Source organism: Canis lupus, chromosome 14 (genome assembly GCF_048164855.1).
Source record: "Canis lupus baileyi chromosome 14, mCanLup2.hap1, whole genome shotgun sequence".
Lineage (NCBI taxonomy): Eukaryota > Metazoa > Chordata > Mammalia > Carnivora > Canidae > Canis > Canis lupus.
This window is the reverse complement of record NC_132851.1, coordinates 51,873,468-51,888,880: the sequence shown is the minus strand read 5'-3', so window position 1 is coordinate 51,888,880 and position 15,413 is coordinate 51,873,468. Positions and strand designations below refer to the sequence as shown.

The following is a 15,413-nucleotide window of genomic DNA, read 5'->3' as shown; positions in this document are numbered from 1 at the left end:
CTAAATTACTGTGCTAGTTCTAGAAAAGAATAAATGGATGCCACTTGGCATATATACAGATGAAACAGCTAAGCATTATTTTTCTATCATAATAATAATAGTATAAGATGAGCCCATGTTTTTCACTGTAGCCTACAGAGTTCTCATTATCTGACCTCTGCTTTCCTCGGCATCATTTTTTGCCTTTTTACATTGCACATTACATTCTGGCAATATCCAAACACTTGTATTTCTTTATTAACGCTATGGACCCCATGATTCACTTTAAAATAAAAACACACATGCTCTACCTAGCTACTGTCTTCACATCATTAAGCCTCATTTCACCTGACTTGCTTTTCAAATGATCTTCCCTAACGGTGAAGCTTGATTTTGTGGCCTTCTTTGTTCTCACAATTTTATGCATGGACTTTTCTACATTTACCACATCAAAAAAGTCCATATATTTTTGTTTCCCTCATTGCAAGAGGTGAAAAGCTTCTTGGGACAGAGATTGTGTCCCAGTTTTCTTTGTGACACCAGCACAGGACATAGTGCCTGTCTACTTCTCTCCTAGATAAGCAGGTCCTTGGATTTCAGACAGTAAATCGAGTTCTAAGATTCTGGGCAGGTTATAAGTGCTTTGGAACAAATCTATAAAGAACCAAAAGTAAACAAACAAACAAGCAACAAAACCACCACCGCCACCACCACCACCACCGCCACCACCACCACAACAGCAGAGCCAAATGGAAGCATCAGAAAAAAAAAAAAAAAAAAAAAAATTCCAAAACTGAATGCTTAAGCCAACAGTCCAGAGTTATCCAGTGGATAATTAAATTCAAGAATCTTAAAAAAAAAAAAAGAAAAAAAAAAAGAAAAAAGAATCTTGGCACAGGGTCAGGTGAAAGCCAGGCACAGATAGGAGAAAAGGAAGAAGAGAATCAAGGGTAGAGAGCAAAGGGGTTTTATCAGCAAACTAGAATAAAATCTGGAACTCTTTCTCCTCACTAGGAATCAAGCTTCAGGAGCCTTGAACAAGACCAGGTTTTGTCTCAGGACCAGGTGGTAAAAGGAGCTTTTAAACATACGAAGATGTGAAGGTAACTTCACATGCAATATCTTATTTCTGTCCCACTGCATTTCTACTAAAACTAAGCCAGGGGCAGCCCGGGTGGCTGAGCCGTTTAGCGCCACCTTCAGCCCAGGCCCTGATCCTGGGGACCCAGGATCAAGTCCCATGTCGGGCTCCCTGCATGGAGCCTGCTTCTCCCTCTGCCTGTGTCTCTGCCTCTCTCTCTGTCTCTGTGTCTCTCACAAATAAATAAAAATAAAATCTTAAAAAAAAAAACCTAAGACAAAATGTGACTTAATGTTGCACATACATAAACTAAAGGGGACAAATAAACTAAAACCTTAGATTTCCCTAAATCTACCCAAGAAAAAATTTCAATCAATAGCATCTTAAAAGTATATTACACTAGTTCCCATATTATGAGATAGTGAGCCATCAAAACAGGTCCACAAAATGTTAAATATATGGTTTGTAATGCTTTGGAAACTGTCTTTAGATGAATCATTACATGCAGTTTCAGTGCATGTTGACAAATGGCAGGTTAAACTCTGAAATGTATTAAACAAAAGAACGACACACATGCGTGCGCACACACGTAATATTTACAGTACCTAAAACTGCCTGATTTGTTTTTGTAATAAACATGTGAATTTATTAAGGAGCTGAGGAAAAAGTTAACATTGAATATTCAGAACAAGAAGTAGTTTTATCCAAGGGAATATTTCATAAGCAGATGGAAGTGAATATGCAAAATTGTTCCAGTTAAGCAAATGTTCCAGATAAATTTTCAAGATAAAACATGTTTGCAGTCCTATGCAATTTGCACTATTTTTAATAGTCTGTTACTGGACAGTTTTTTTTTTATATGACTTCAGTTATTTTATCATCCTACTCCTTTGAAGCAACACTGAGTATGAAAAACTGAAATAGAAGAGAAGCTTCTGGCCAGGCTTCTCTGGGGTAGGAGTAGAAGTAGAATAATGATGTTTTAACAGGACTGTGAAAGGATGACAGATGTACAAGGGAAAGTTCTTAAACATGTTGGAGATGAAGCCCATTAAGCCCCCAAACCTCGTGATATCTGTCTCATCACTCAGTGTGGAATTCATTATACAAATGGTTCAGTACTTCCAAGATGCATTAGAGTTAGTGCCCTAGTCTTAGAGCCTCATTCCTGGAACCATCCTATTGAATTTATGAATAGAATTTCTGGAAAAAAATTTTTGTCTGTGATCCCAAGATTAGAAAGGAATGCATATTGCAGGGGTTAAAAGAGAAACTCTGAAATAAAAATTGGTTCCCAGCTCTCCAAATTTAAGATATGTGACCATGGGCAACTTGTTTATCTCTGTATGCTTCAGTATCCTTATCTATGAAATGGAGGTAATACTGTCACCTATCCCATACAACTGCTGTGAGAAATAAATCATTCATAGACTAATAAATTCTAGCATATAGTAAATCGATAGATGAGGACAGAAACAAATGGCTGAAATAATCAAATAGCGCAATATTTGCATGACTGTGTTTCTATTGCACCGATCTATATGCTTTACCTAAGGGTTTCTATCATCTGCACAGCTTTTAGAATCTTTCTTTGTCTAAACTTAAACTCAATTAGCAAATGAAAGCAAAGGTTCTGATTTTTAGTTTGATAAATCAATGTGTTCCACACATAGTAGTAACAATTTAAAAGAACAAAGTCTAAAATTAATTAAACATTAGCTAGAAATAATTGACTGCCAAGTCTTAATGAGACAAAAAAGAATATTTTGAATATTTATGTGACTTACCTAAAACAGACACAAGAAGTGGGTAACTTCTTTCCAAGTTGAATTACGAAGCAAGCTCTCTTAAAGTAGTCATCAGAAATTTTTAACATTCATCAAATTTCCTTGAAAACATTAGCGATTTTAAAGTAAGAACTAGTCTTTGCTATCAGCAACTTCAAAGCACTCACTTCACACAAGAGGAAACTGAGCCCCAAAGATGTAGGACGTGCTCATGGTAATACAGGGTAGTTGTCAGAGATAAAGTACTAGTCTCAGGTCGCCAACTACAACGTCACTCATTGCAAGACATCACATCAACAGTGGGATGTTATTTACTAGTACAAACTAGAGTGAGACTCTATCCTTGGTATCTGCTTAATATTTAACAATTCCTATTGAGAGTCAAATATCTCATATCATATGTTGATTGAAGAGATATTAAGAAATTGGCCATCTTCCAAAAATAGAAAAGAACAAGTTTAGGTTGTAATACAAGATTTAATCAAATATTCCTGAAAAGACAGTTGAAAAAGAAGATAAAAGAAGATAAAGATCATTTTCTTCTTGACTCTTCGAGAATGTGAAAGGTCATTATTGAGGGAAAATGTCAGCTGTCTTCAAATTTAAGGCCAAAAGCAAGCAAAATACCAAGATATTTTAGACCAGTGTACTTGACTGTGTTTCCAAAGATGGCCACAGCAATATCTACCATTCAACATGTTCTTTTACAATATGGCCATTTCCTCTTTCCTTGAATATAGGTGGGTCCTGTGATCTGTTTTCAACTATAAAATGTGTTGGATGAGGAAATGTGTTACTGTATATCTTCTGAGGCCAGGCCTTTAAAAAGTCTGCACAGCTTCCACCCTCACTGCTTATAATGCTTCCTTTGGAAATCCAACACCATGCTGTGAGGAAGCACAAGCAAACATGTGGAGAGCTCAACTTGGAAAACTGAGGTTGCTGCTGAGAGCCCCCACTGCACTTCCAGCTGACAGTGTACACCAAATGCCAGCATGTGAGTGAGTCATTTTAGACCTCCAACCATCCCATCACCTCATCTAATGCCACATAAAGCAGAACCTTTCAGAGTGCCCTGCTCAAATTCCTGACCTAGAAAACACTGATTGAATGGTTGCTATTGTAAGTCACCGAATTAAGGTTCCAAGGGTCACCTTCTGCTTACTCTTCAGGCTAGATGCCTGTCCAACATGCTCCTGTAACACAGTTTGTTTCCCTGCTACAGCACTTACATTCCATCCTAATTACCTCTTATCTTTACCTTTCACTGTGTCACATGCAAAAATGGTTTTATATAGTGATACGTAAATGCAACATCTAGAGAAAATACTGGGATCCTAAATATTTATGTAAATATTGGACAATACTTATTCCTACAAATATAATACCATTTAACAATATCATTAAAAAAATTTAAGTGAAATAATAGCTCTAGGTCTGTGCCCTATTATAGTCACACTTCTCTTCAATTCCTTTCAAGTAGTTCTGAGGATCTCCAGAGAGTGATTTGCAGTAGACCAATCCTTTTTACAATTCTACAGAACTTACTCATTTTCTCCTTTCATGCTTCAGGTTGCTAAAGTACTATCTTGTGCTATTTCCAATGCTGAGATCAGCAGCTTTGCTACTAAGAACACCACAGGGGTGTTACTGATACCTGTTCATGTCTCACTATTTAGGGTGCTAAGATCTTAACAAATCGTGTTGATTAAGTCCAGTTCAAAGTCTTTGGCACTTTCTCATACCAGTACACAAGGTATGGTGCTAACTCCCCTGCTGCAGCTATTGACAAGTCATACTTTCAATATTTCCTAGATAAAATAAGTCAGACTCTGACTCTCTCATTCATTTCTTCAACAAATAATCATTTATTTTGTGGCACTATTCTCAGCACTGGGGTGCAATGGAAAACAAGGCACACAGGATTTTGCTCTCATAAAACTTGCAAGCAGACCAAAAACAAAGAGAAAAGGAAATAACTACAAATGTGATAAGCTATGAAACAACAGAATGCTAGGAGAGAACAAGATGAAGGGGCTCTACCTTCATCCCTACTTTGGAGGTCTCTAAAGGCAGACTGACGTTTTGTGGATATGATACTTTAGCTGACTTCAAAAGTTGATACAGAGAAAAAAAAAAGAAGTGAAGATCTAGGAGAAAATATTTCTAGGCAAAGGAAACAATATGTCCCAAATCCCTAAGGTTAAAAAGAACTTAGTCTGAGGCTCACAGAAGAACAGATTGTTCGTTGCCTAGGTGGGAGGGGAATGTAAAGGAGCAAAATGGATAAAGGGGCCAAAGGTATAAATTCAAAACTATAAAATAAATAAGTTATGGCGATATAATGTACAGCGTGGTAACTGTAGTTAATAATACTGTATTGCATATTTGAAATTTGCTGAGAAAGTAAATCTTAAAAGGTATGATCATGAGAAAAAAAATTTTTGTTAATATGTAAGGAGGCAGACAGTAAGTTAGACTCGTTATGGTGATCATTTCATAGTGTATACATACGAAATCATGTTCTAAACCAGAAACTAATATAATATTATACATCAGTTCTTTTTTAAAAAAGAATTTGGCCTGTCCTAGAAGCTGAAAGGAGGCTAAAGAACTTGGAGCCATCAGTTCTGGGGTGAATGAATTCAATGAAGTTAGACAAACAAACAGGGAGACGATCATGCAGGGACTCATAGATCAGAGGGGGAAAAAAATGTTCCAGATGTTCAATGAGTAGCAAATGGCAGCTAACAAGAAAATGATGTGATATTATTCAGCTTTTAGTAATATCAGCCTGGCTACAGTGGTGAGAATGAAGAATAGACTGAAGGAAGACAAAAATTATTTTGTAAATAATAAGTAAATTATTAGTCCAAGGGATTATTGGCCTAGACCAGAGAGAGTGGAAGGAGAAAAAAGGAAGATATTGAGACATGTATTCTATAATTGACCCATTTCCTTGAAGCAAATAGTGAACCTCAACTGATCATTCCATTATTCAGTCCTTCATATCAACAGACTCCTATTAAGCATTTTATCCGTTCTTCAGTTTTGTCTGAAACTTTGACGGAGACAGCTTCTGCATCTGCTAACCCTATGCTACAAGGGCTCACCTTCCTAAGCAGAACCTTAAGGTACTGAATTAATAAAATTTTGTGAACTACTCTAAGGCTTATCAAATAAATCTAATTATTGGTGACCAAATCAAAGATGTTATCTCAGACACTGAATTTGTCTAAGATACCTAAATAAATATAATCTACCAAATTCTTCGACTCCTGATGTGGTAGTAATCCAGTTTTCTTCAATCATCCTTGATAAATATCATCCTTCTTTCTAGATGAAAGCAGCAGCTTTGGTTTTACCCGTCATTGAGTCTACTGCTCTGCTGCAATTCAAAAGCTGGTATTCTTAAGGTAATAAGAGAAAGGAAGAAGCGAGACAAGGCAGTAAATCTGATCCAAAGCAACTCGTCTAAATTCACCAAAGTCCGGAGGCATAGCCAGGCTTCCACAGTTCTAATGCATAAAGAGATATGAATTTTTTAAATGGATCTTAAATTAAAAGTACTATTTTTAACAATATAAGTTACTGTAAGAAAGGTATTTTCAAGTATAAAATATTGATTACAGGTATATATACAAACAGAACGAAAGTGATTAAGAAAGAGAATTTATTTGCTAAGCCCTGAAAAAGGAGGCTACTTAAAGTGATGAGGTTTTGTTTCTTCTCTTAGGGAAGCTCCTTTTGAAGGCATCCAGTAGCAATGATGGCATAAAATATGGGGCACTGCAGATGCCATTTAGAAAAACTTCTTCAATTCAATGTGGACCACCATGGCTAAATGAAGTTCAAGTAAGATTAGAATACCTTGTCTAAAACATCTAGGACCAAAGAGTGGCCAGGACCATTTTGTGAATCCATGGCACCAGATGACTCAATACATTATTAGCATGAACAGAAAAAGATCAGAACTCACGGGGTTTGGTGGAAGGCTGAGCGATAGAAAGAAGGTTTAATAGACTAAAAATACATTCATCAAAAGAAGGTAAATGCCCTTAAACATCCAATTTTGGGTTGATAATGAGACATCTCTACCATAATATCTCTTTTGATTAAAAACAATTGTAATAATAATCACAGGTGAGTTCCAAGAGTGGGCATGTGCATCTGTAAGATGTTTATGTATGTCCAAGCCTAAATAATAGTTTCATGAATATGGTACAAAATTACAAAATAGAGCCTAGTCAACTCAAGGCAATCATTCTGTGTGTATAGACTGAAGCTCTACTGGTTTCTTCCCAATGTTAGTAATGTTAGTATAATTTCTAATGTTAAAAGAGCATGACACAAATATTCTTTATCCTATGTATAAATTCAATAAATGATCTTATTTTTCTTCTCTTAGATAACGTTCTCTCTGAATTTCCAGTTGGATAACAAGAGTTGACATATGTTAATACAAAGCAAATGTGCTTTCTTGTTCTCTCCTTCTCTAGTACTGTTCTCTTTATTTTTCTTTCTCTCTCTCCCTCCCTTTCACTATCTCTTTCTCTTTCAATCTCTCCCTCCCTCTACCTTTCCCCCCTCACACAAACAGCATACCAATACATGAGACAGACAGAGAGAAATACCATCAGTTAATGGATGCATTGCTAGAACAGAAATCAAGGTGAGAGCTCATAAAGAAAAGAAGATAAAATGCTCCTGACAGTAGACAAAGAAGAAGCTGGCTAAATGCCAACTCAGAAAATAATTCTTAGGTCATTATTTTCAAACTGTATGCCATATTTTTTGTTACTAGACTAAGAATATGAATGTGTAGAAGCTCAGAGCAAACTGAAGGCTTTTACACTGTTTTTGGCATTCTCTAAAACTTCAAATTTCTCTCTCCTTCACAGCCAAGCCTATCAAACCTGTACATAAACACCAAGTGCCACAAAACAAGAGATCCCTTCTCTTTAATATGTTTGGATGCATCACCTATGAGCTGTGTTAAAAAATAAAATGGCAATTTATTTGTTGCATATGAATGTGCAGCTTTTAATGACTACCTTTGGTGAAAACTATTGTTTGGGGCTAAGTTGTATTTCCCCAAAATTCAGACCTTGAAGTCTTAATCTCTCATACCTCTCAATGTGATCATATTTGGAGATAAGCTCTTTAAAGAGGTAACTGATTTGAAATGAAGTAGTGAGGGTAAGCCCTAACCCAATATGGTTGGCATTCTTATAAGATGAAATAAGGACATACACATAGAGGGAAGACCAGGTGAAGACAGACGGAGAAGTCTACAAGCCAAGGGGAGAGGCCTCAGAAGAAACGAACCCTACTAACACCTTGATCTCAAACTTTTAATCTCTGGAATAATGAGAAAATAATATTCTCTTGTTTAAGCCTCCTGGTCTGTAGTACTGTGTAATGTCCAGCCAGAGCAAATTAGTACAGCTGCTAACTTCTTACATTTATGGCAATAAGCACTCCCTAAATACAAATACTGGTACTAATCACAAAGATCACTTTTCCATAAACATCACCTGCAACAAAATGAAAATATAATTGAAGTAATTTCTTATAAAATGAACATAACACATTCTGTAGTTGTACATGCGTCTTCTTCGTAAGTCTGGCCAAGTGTTCCTTACCTTTAAAGTTGTAACAGGCTCACGGAGCCAGAGCTGGTACAGTCAGAAACTCTGGGCACAGCGCCACAAGAGAGAAAAACCCAGGATTGGAATATAGAAATAAGAAGTGGCTGTAGTGTTAGCTCCCTGAGGGCTCTGATAAATTTTCTCAGGCAAGAGAGGGTCTGCCTCGGATGAAACAAGTTGTTCTAGGTTAAAGTCATCTCAAACCCTTGTCTCTGCTCCCAGGTCCCCTGTAAAACTTATAGCTGATGTAACAGTTCATTCTAGTTACTTGTTTACATGCCTGCCTCAGTTCACTGGACCAGAATTTCTTGTACAGGAAAGACCACATGTCTAGCACATCAAAGGCACATGTATTTGAGAAGTTGATGAATAAGTAAATGGAAGATTACAGAAACAAATGAATGAAAATAAATCAAAGATTCATGGCATCTGAGAAAATTCCAAACACCAGGCAATCAGCAGTGCAGGCAGATGAATGGTCTAATGGCAGATATCAGTATAATGAAGTCGTTGGATGATACATTTTATTCAGCTTCTGGAGTCATTATTCAATCTCATTATAATTTAGTCCCAAAAAGATTAGACCCAGTTACATTCAAGTTTGGTCATATGTTTATAGCAGATCTAACAACCGGTGTGAGTCAATGCTGAATCAATGAACTTTAGTCTCTCCTCCCAAGGAAAAGATTGATCCCAGAGTCCCAGGGTATGAAGAGACCTGCATTTGCAGGTATTTAGGAACAGAACATTAATCTCCATGAAGACAAGTTATGTGCCCATGTTGTATCCCTAGCCATGATACATATTAGGTTCTCAGCACATATTTATTGATTTAATCAACTATGTAGATTCACCTTCAAAATATACCCAAGTTAGGTCAAACATATAATACTTGAAAATTAATAAAAGCTGTGCGATAAAGCAGATTTCCATAATTAATTGATCAAGAAATACCACACAAAATGGGTGGCATTAAGTGAAACCGGCCCCTCCCTGGGGTACCATCCCTCTCTGAGTCATACAGAGCCTGTCAGCTAGCCCCACACAGCTCCACTCAGTATTTGGTCTGTAGCCAGTGAAAAAGCACGTGGGTCAAACTACTTAATCAAGATGTGTTCTGGTGCACTCACCATGCCTGTTATTTTAATGTGAACTGAGCATTCATCATTTTAATTACATATTCACAACACCTTAGCCATCTATGTGGCAATCAAGTTATTCAAAAGGTTGACTATTTGCTTTTTTGGCCCAAGGGAAAAAGTTGTAGGGAGGAAAGGGGTGAAGGGGGGGGTGGAGCTGATAAAAGGGGTATAAAGGGAACTGACATTAATTAAACACTTGCTATGTGCCAGCCATAGTGATGGGCTCATATTTCTTGTATCATACAGTCCTCATAACAATCTTCTGGGGCAGATATAATTATCTCCATTTTACAGATGAGATAAGTGAACCTGAGGTTCACTAAAGCAACTTAGATTAAAATAATAATCATCTATTCATTTCATGATTCTACAAGTCAATGATGGAGACAGAGTTCAGTTGAGAGATTCTCTGGTCTTTGCGGGATTCCCTCAAGCATGTGTTGTCAACTAGGAGGCTCTGTTCTGGGGGGTGGCCAGTTGTCAGCAGGGGACTCCTTCACACGGTCTCTCTATGTGTGGTAAGAGGCCTGGGCTCTGAAGAGCCACACAGCCACTTATTCTGTGGGCCATCTTGTAATTGGTTAAAGCAATTACAAGGCCAAATCCAAAGTCAAAGGCTGAGGAAATAGATATCACCATTTAATGAATGGGAGGAGCTGCAAAGTCACATGGATAGAATGGAAAGTAAAGAATTGGAAACATTTTGCAATAAAACTATCACAGATACCAAGTAGTTTTTCCAAGATCACCCCAATGGTAATCACTGGCACAGTGATTCAAGTATTGAGCTTTGATCTTATATTCTTTATTCTATCTTCCTTGTCATTATTCTCTTCAAACAAGGTATAATTAGGTGAATGGAAAAGAAAGCCAGGGTCCAATTAAACTGAGATCACTCTATATCTCCCCATACTTTGGAAACCTAATCCTCACCCAAAGGTCATTTTGAAATAAACTAGCTTTACACCTACAGAAGGATTCTCCTAGGCTGGACTGCTTGTCTGATTAATACCAGGCTACTTTTCATATCCATCAAACTGAGTAACTGCTTTTGAACCATTATATCTGAAAACCACTATGCACAGAAATATATAGCAGCAAATTCTAAAAAAATTGAACTCAAACCAAGAATTTTCATTTCATAACAATAGTAGACTCTGTAAAGCTGATGTTATAAAATATCACTCTGGTTATCACTATGACTTCATTTGATAATGCTTCCTATACAGCAAAGAAAATATTAAGATTAAAAGACTTGTCTACTTGACCTCCATGCCCTATGGTCAATTTTAATCTTTTTTCTTTGTCAGACCCTATTCAGAATTTTCAGGACCTGTTCCTACTTCCTTTTTCAAATATTTTCCTCCAAAATATGTAATTAAAAGTTGAACTGGGTTCCATTAGGAGTCCAGTTGCTTCACTCATTTGGTACTGTTAGGAATAGCAGGAATAGTAGCTGGAATAGCTACTTAGGTAGCTAACTACATCAGGCTCCCAGAATAAAAAGCGCAATCAAATAATTAAAAAAAAAACAAAAAACAAAACTTAAGGAGTCAAGTTTTGCTGCCCCACCAGTACCCTCACAGACCAAGGAGAGAACAAAGACAACTAGAATTCTACTTGGTCTGTATTACAAATAAAGATATGATGCAGAAATAAAGCTCCACATACTGGTTTTTTGTCTATGCATGATATTCTATTTCCCCAACTATGGGGTTTTCTTTCATTACTGTCAGTTTTTGGAAACAAGTTCTATTTTCTTCTAGGGTGATTTTCAGCAACTGCCACAATCCTACATAAATTGTGTATATTCAAGAATGCTTTTTGAACTATGGAAATAATTCCATTAACTATAATGTATACTTATTAAAAGCTTGAATCCGCAAGCTATTTTTGCTCTCCATCTGATTAATTGCTACCAGCCCTAATTTAGTCAAAAGGTCAGAAAACAGTTTCCCTCAAAATAGAAAACAGAATTAATAAATTGTTTATGAACCTTAATAGCCTTTCCTTTTCTGGAAAGAAGCTGGTAGAAATATTATATATTAACTGCTTTGTCAGTCTATTTGTTTTGTCTGATTATCTATAAATGTTTGGTGGAAGGGACAGATTCCTTAAAAAAAAAAAAAAAAAAAAGCCAGATCTAAAATGCATGTTCCAATAAAACTAACCAAGTAACAAGTGATCATCTTGCAAAGGACCAGCATACAATTTTCCTCTAGTTTGAGAAAAATACACAAGCAGGGAAGTTTTTCAGAGCTGGTACTTTCTAGAAGTCATACCCTTAAGTGTCACAACCAAGACAACAGCACTAGGCAGGGAAGCCATCCAGGATTAGGAATGGCTTTAGAAACAAATCAATTCCAGCATACATGTGCTATCACCATCACCTTGGTCTCATTCCTCACAACAGGAGTACCAATAGGCCCCCAAGGCTTGACCTAATCACAGTATGTTATAAAGGCAGGAAACTTCAACCACTAGGCTAAAGGTGACCTACACAGGAGGAACTGAGGAGGACTCTCTTGACAGGAAATAAGAACTCCCACAAGACTCAGAAAAGAATAGCAAATTTGTCTTTCTCTGAATGACTTATTTCACTTAACATAATACTCTCTAGTTCCAACCTGTCATTGCAAATGGCAAGATTTCATTCTTTTTTTATGGCTGAGTAATATCCCATTGTGTATATATAGACACCACTTCTTTATCCATTCATCAGTCGGTGGATACTTGGGCTCTTTCCATAATTTGACTATTGTCAATAATGCTGGTATAAACATCAGGCTACATGTGCCTGATTAGTATTTTTGTATTCTTTGGTGAATACCGAGTAGTGCAATTGCTGGGTCATAGGGTAGCTCTATTTTTAACTCTTTGAGAAACCTCCATGCTGTTTTCCAGATCACTGCATCAGTTTACATTCCCACCAATGGTGCAAAAGGGTTCCCCTTTCTCTACATCCTCACCAACATCTGTTATTTCTTATGCTGTTGATTTTTAACCATTCTGACAAGTGTGAGGTGATATCTCATTGTGATTTTGATTTGTATTGTATTTGTATTTTGATTCGTATTTCCCTGATAATCAGTGATGTTGAGCATCTTTTCAGGTGTCTGTTGGCCATCTATATGTCTCCTTTGAAAAATGTCTATCCATGTCTTCTGCCCATTTTTAAATTGGATTATTTATTTCTCTAGTGTTGAGTTTGATAAATTCTTCACATATTTTAGATATTAACCCTTTATCAGATATGTCATTTGCAAATATCTCTCATTCTTGTAGGTTGCCTTTCAGTTTTGTTGTTTCCTTCATCGTGCAGAAGCTTTTTGTTTTGATAATCAAGTCCCAACAGTTTATTTTTGCTGTTGTTTCCCTGCCTCAGGAGACATATCTAGAAAGAAATTGCTATGGCTAATGTCAAAGACATTATTACCTGTGCTCTCCTCTAGGATTTTTATGGTTTCAGGTCTCACATTTAGATCTTTAATCCATTTTGAATTTATTCCTGTGTTTGGTGTAAAAAAGTGGACCAGTTTTATTCTTTTGCATGTTGCTAACCAGTTTTCCTAATACCATTTGTTGAAGAAACTGTCTTTTTCCCATTGGATATTCTTTCCTGCTTTATCAAAGAGAAAAATAAATACTATATGAATTCACCCATACGTGGAATTTAAGAAAAAACAAATAGCAAAGGGGGAAAAAAGGAGAGAGAATCAAACCAAGAGACAGAGACTCTTATTTACAGAGAATAAACCTTACCAGAAGGGAGGTGGGTAGGGGGATGGATGAAAATAACTGCCAAAATATGTCATGTATTTTTTAAAGAACTGCAAGATGGAACTACTAACTTTGATCCCTACCTTGTATCATATACTGCAATAAATGCTTTATTATCATTTCATTTAATCACCACACTAACTCTAAAAGGTAGTTACTGAAACGCCTGGGTGGCTTAGTGGTTGAGCGTCTGCCTTCAGCTCAGGTCCTGATCCCAACGTTCTGGGATTGAATTCCACATCAGGTTTTCCACAGAGCCTGCTACTCCCTCTGTGTATGTCTGTGCCTCTCTGTGTGTCTCTCTTGAATAAATAAAATCTTTATAAATAAATAAATAAATAAATGTTACCATTTATTTTAGCCCTATTTATAAGTAAGGAAACTGAGCAAGAAGTTTAAAGAATGCTCCCTAGGTGATACAGCTAGTACACAACAGTCTGATTTTGAGCCTACAGCTCTGTAGTCCCAGAGCCCATACCTTCAACCTGTATTCTTACTGCCTCTTGAGTGCAGCCTAGAGTTCTATTTATACAAGGATAAGATGAGCATAATTGTATTCTCTTTACATGAAGTTAATTTATTAACTAAACCTAACTGGTCATGTATATGGTATATAAGGATATTTTGTATAAAATAATTATTTGAATCAAACTATGATGTTACATGTAAGTATAAATTACCATTTTGAGATAGAAGAGTATTGGATACTCCTTTCTGTAAAAAATACAGCACCCATTCTCTCAATTTTCAAAATAAAGCTTCACTTTTCTATTATCATATCTGTTATTCAAAGCCTATAAAAAGCCTTAAGTCACAAGCTCAAAATTCCAAATTATCATGTCTGCACTTGAGGGTATAACCTTGAACCAAGTCAAAACTTACCACCAAAATTATTCAAAATCTCACCCAAAAGAGTTAATATGCTATATGATAGCTACCATTTCTTGAATATTTATTATGTGTCAGATGCTTTACATGCCTTAGTCCCAATTATTATATAGCAAGGTAATAATTTTATATTGATAAGTTATTAGTTGCTCTGATCTTTTGTTTTGTTTTGCTTTTTTTTTTTTTTCCCATAATCTTCCCTCTACCACTCAAACAGCAGCGATGGCTGACTATATATACTGCCCTTAGTTTAGCACTTAATACAGAAATAAAAACACGTCAAATTCATAGCTTTCAAGTACATCTACTGGTATAGATAGATAATAGATGATAGGTAGATAGATAGATAGATAATAGATAGATAGATAGATAGATAGATAGATAGATAGATAGATAGATAGATAATAGAGACAATAATATTGAGAGCCACAGTCTGGAGTTACGGAAGTCAACTGCAGTGCTTGAGAAAAATATTTTTCTTTTTTCCTCTTTCTCCTTCTCTTCCTATCTCCTCTCCTACTCCTTCTCTATCTCCCTCTCTTTCTTTTTAAATTCTAATAATTTGGCTTTATTTATGAAGAGCTAAATCCAAGAGAGTTCACAACTCAGAATCTGATTAAAAGATAGAAACTGCAATAAATCATCAGGTAGGTTTTGAGAGACCACAGAATATAAAAGATAATCACCTAATAAAAAAAATGTGGTATATACACACAAAGGAATATTATTAAGCCTTAAAATGGAAGGAAACCCTGACACATTATACAACATAGATGAACCTTGGGAACATTGTGCTTAGTGAAATAAGCCAGTTACAAAAAGACAAATACTGTGTTGTTTCACTTCTATGAGGTACTCAGAGGAATCAAATTCATAGACATGGGAAGTAAAATGGTGATTTCCAGGAGCTGGGGAAAGGTGAGTGGGGGGTTGTTGCTTAACAGGTATAGTTTCAGTTTTGCAAGATGAGAAGAACTCTAGATTGTAGCTGTATGACAATGCGAATGCCCTTAACACTAGTGAACTATACACTTAAAGTGGTTAAAACACTAAACTCTACATTATTTGTGTTTTACCACAAGTAAAAATATTTTTTTAAAAAAAC

The 15,413-nt window shown here is 36.2% G+C and overlaps 1 long non-coding RNA gene across 1 annotated transcript; it reads left to right on the top strand.

Moving 5' to 3' along the window:
• The first annotated feature begins 6,509 nt into the window (after positions 1 to 6,509).
• On the top strand, positions 6,510 to 7,860 carry LOC140603484 (uncharacterized). The gene is made up of 3 exons (XR_012006465.1): positions 6,510 to 6,702; positions 7,256 to 7,519; positions 7,749 to 7,860. It is a non-coding gene; the product is annotated as an uncharacterized lncRNA (long non-coding RNA).
• Positions 7,861 to 15,413: the final 7,553 nt, after the last annotated feature.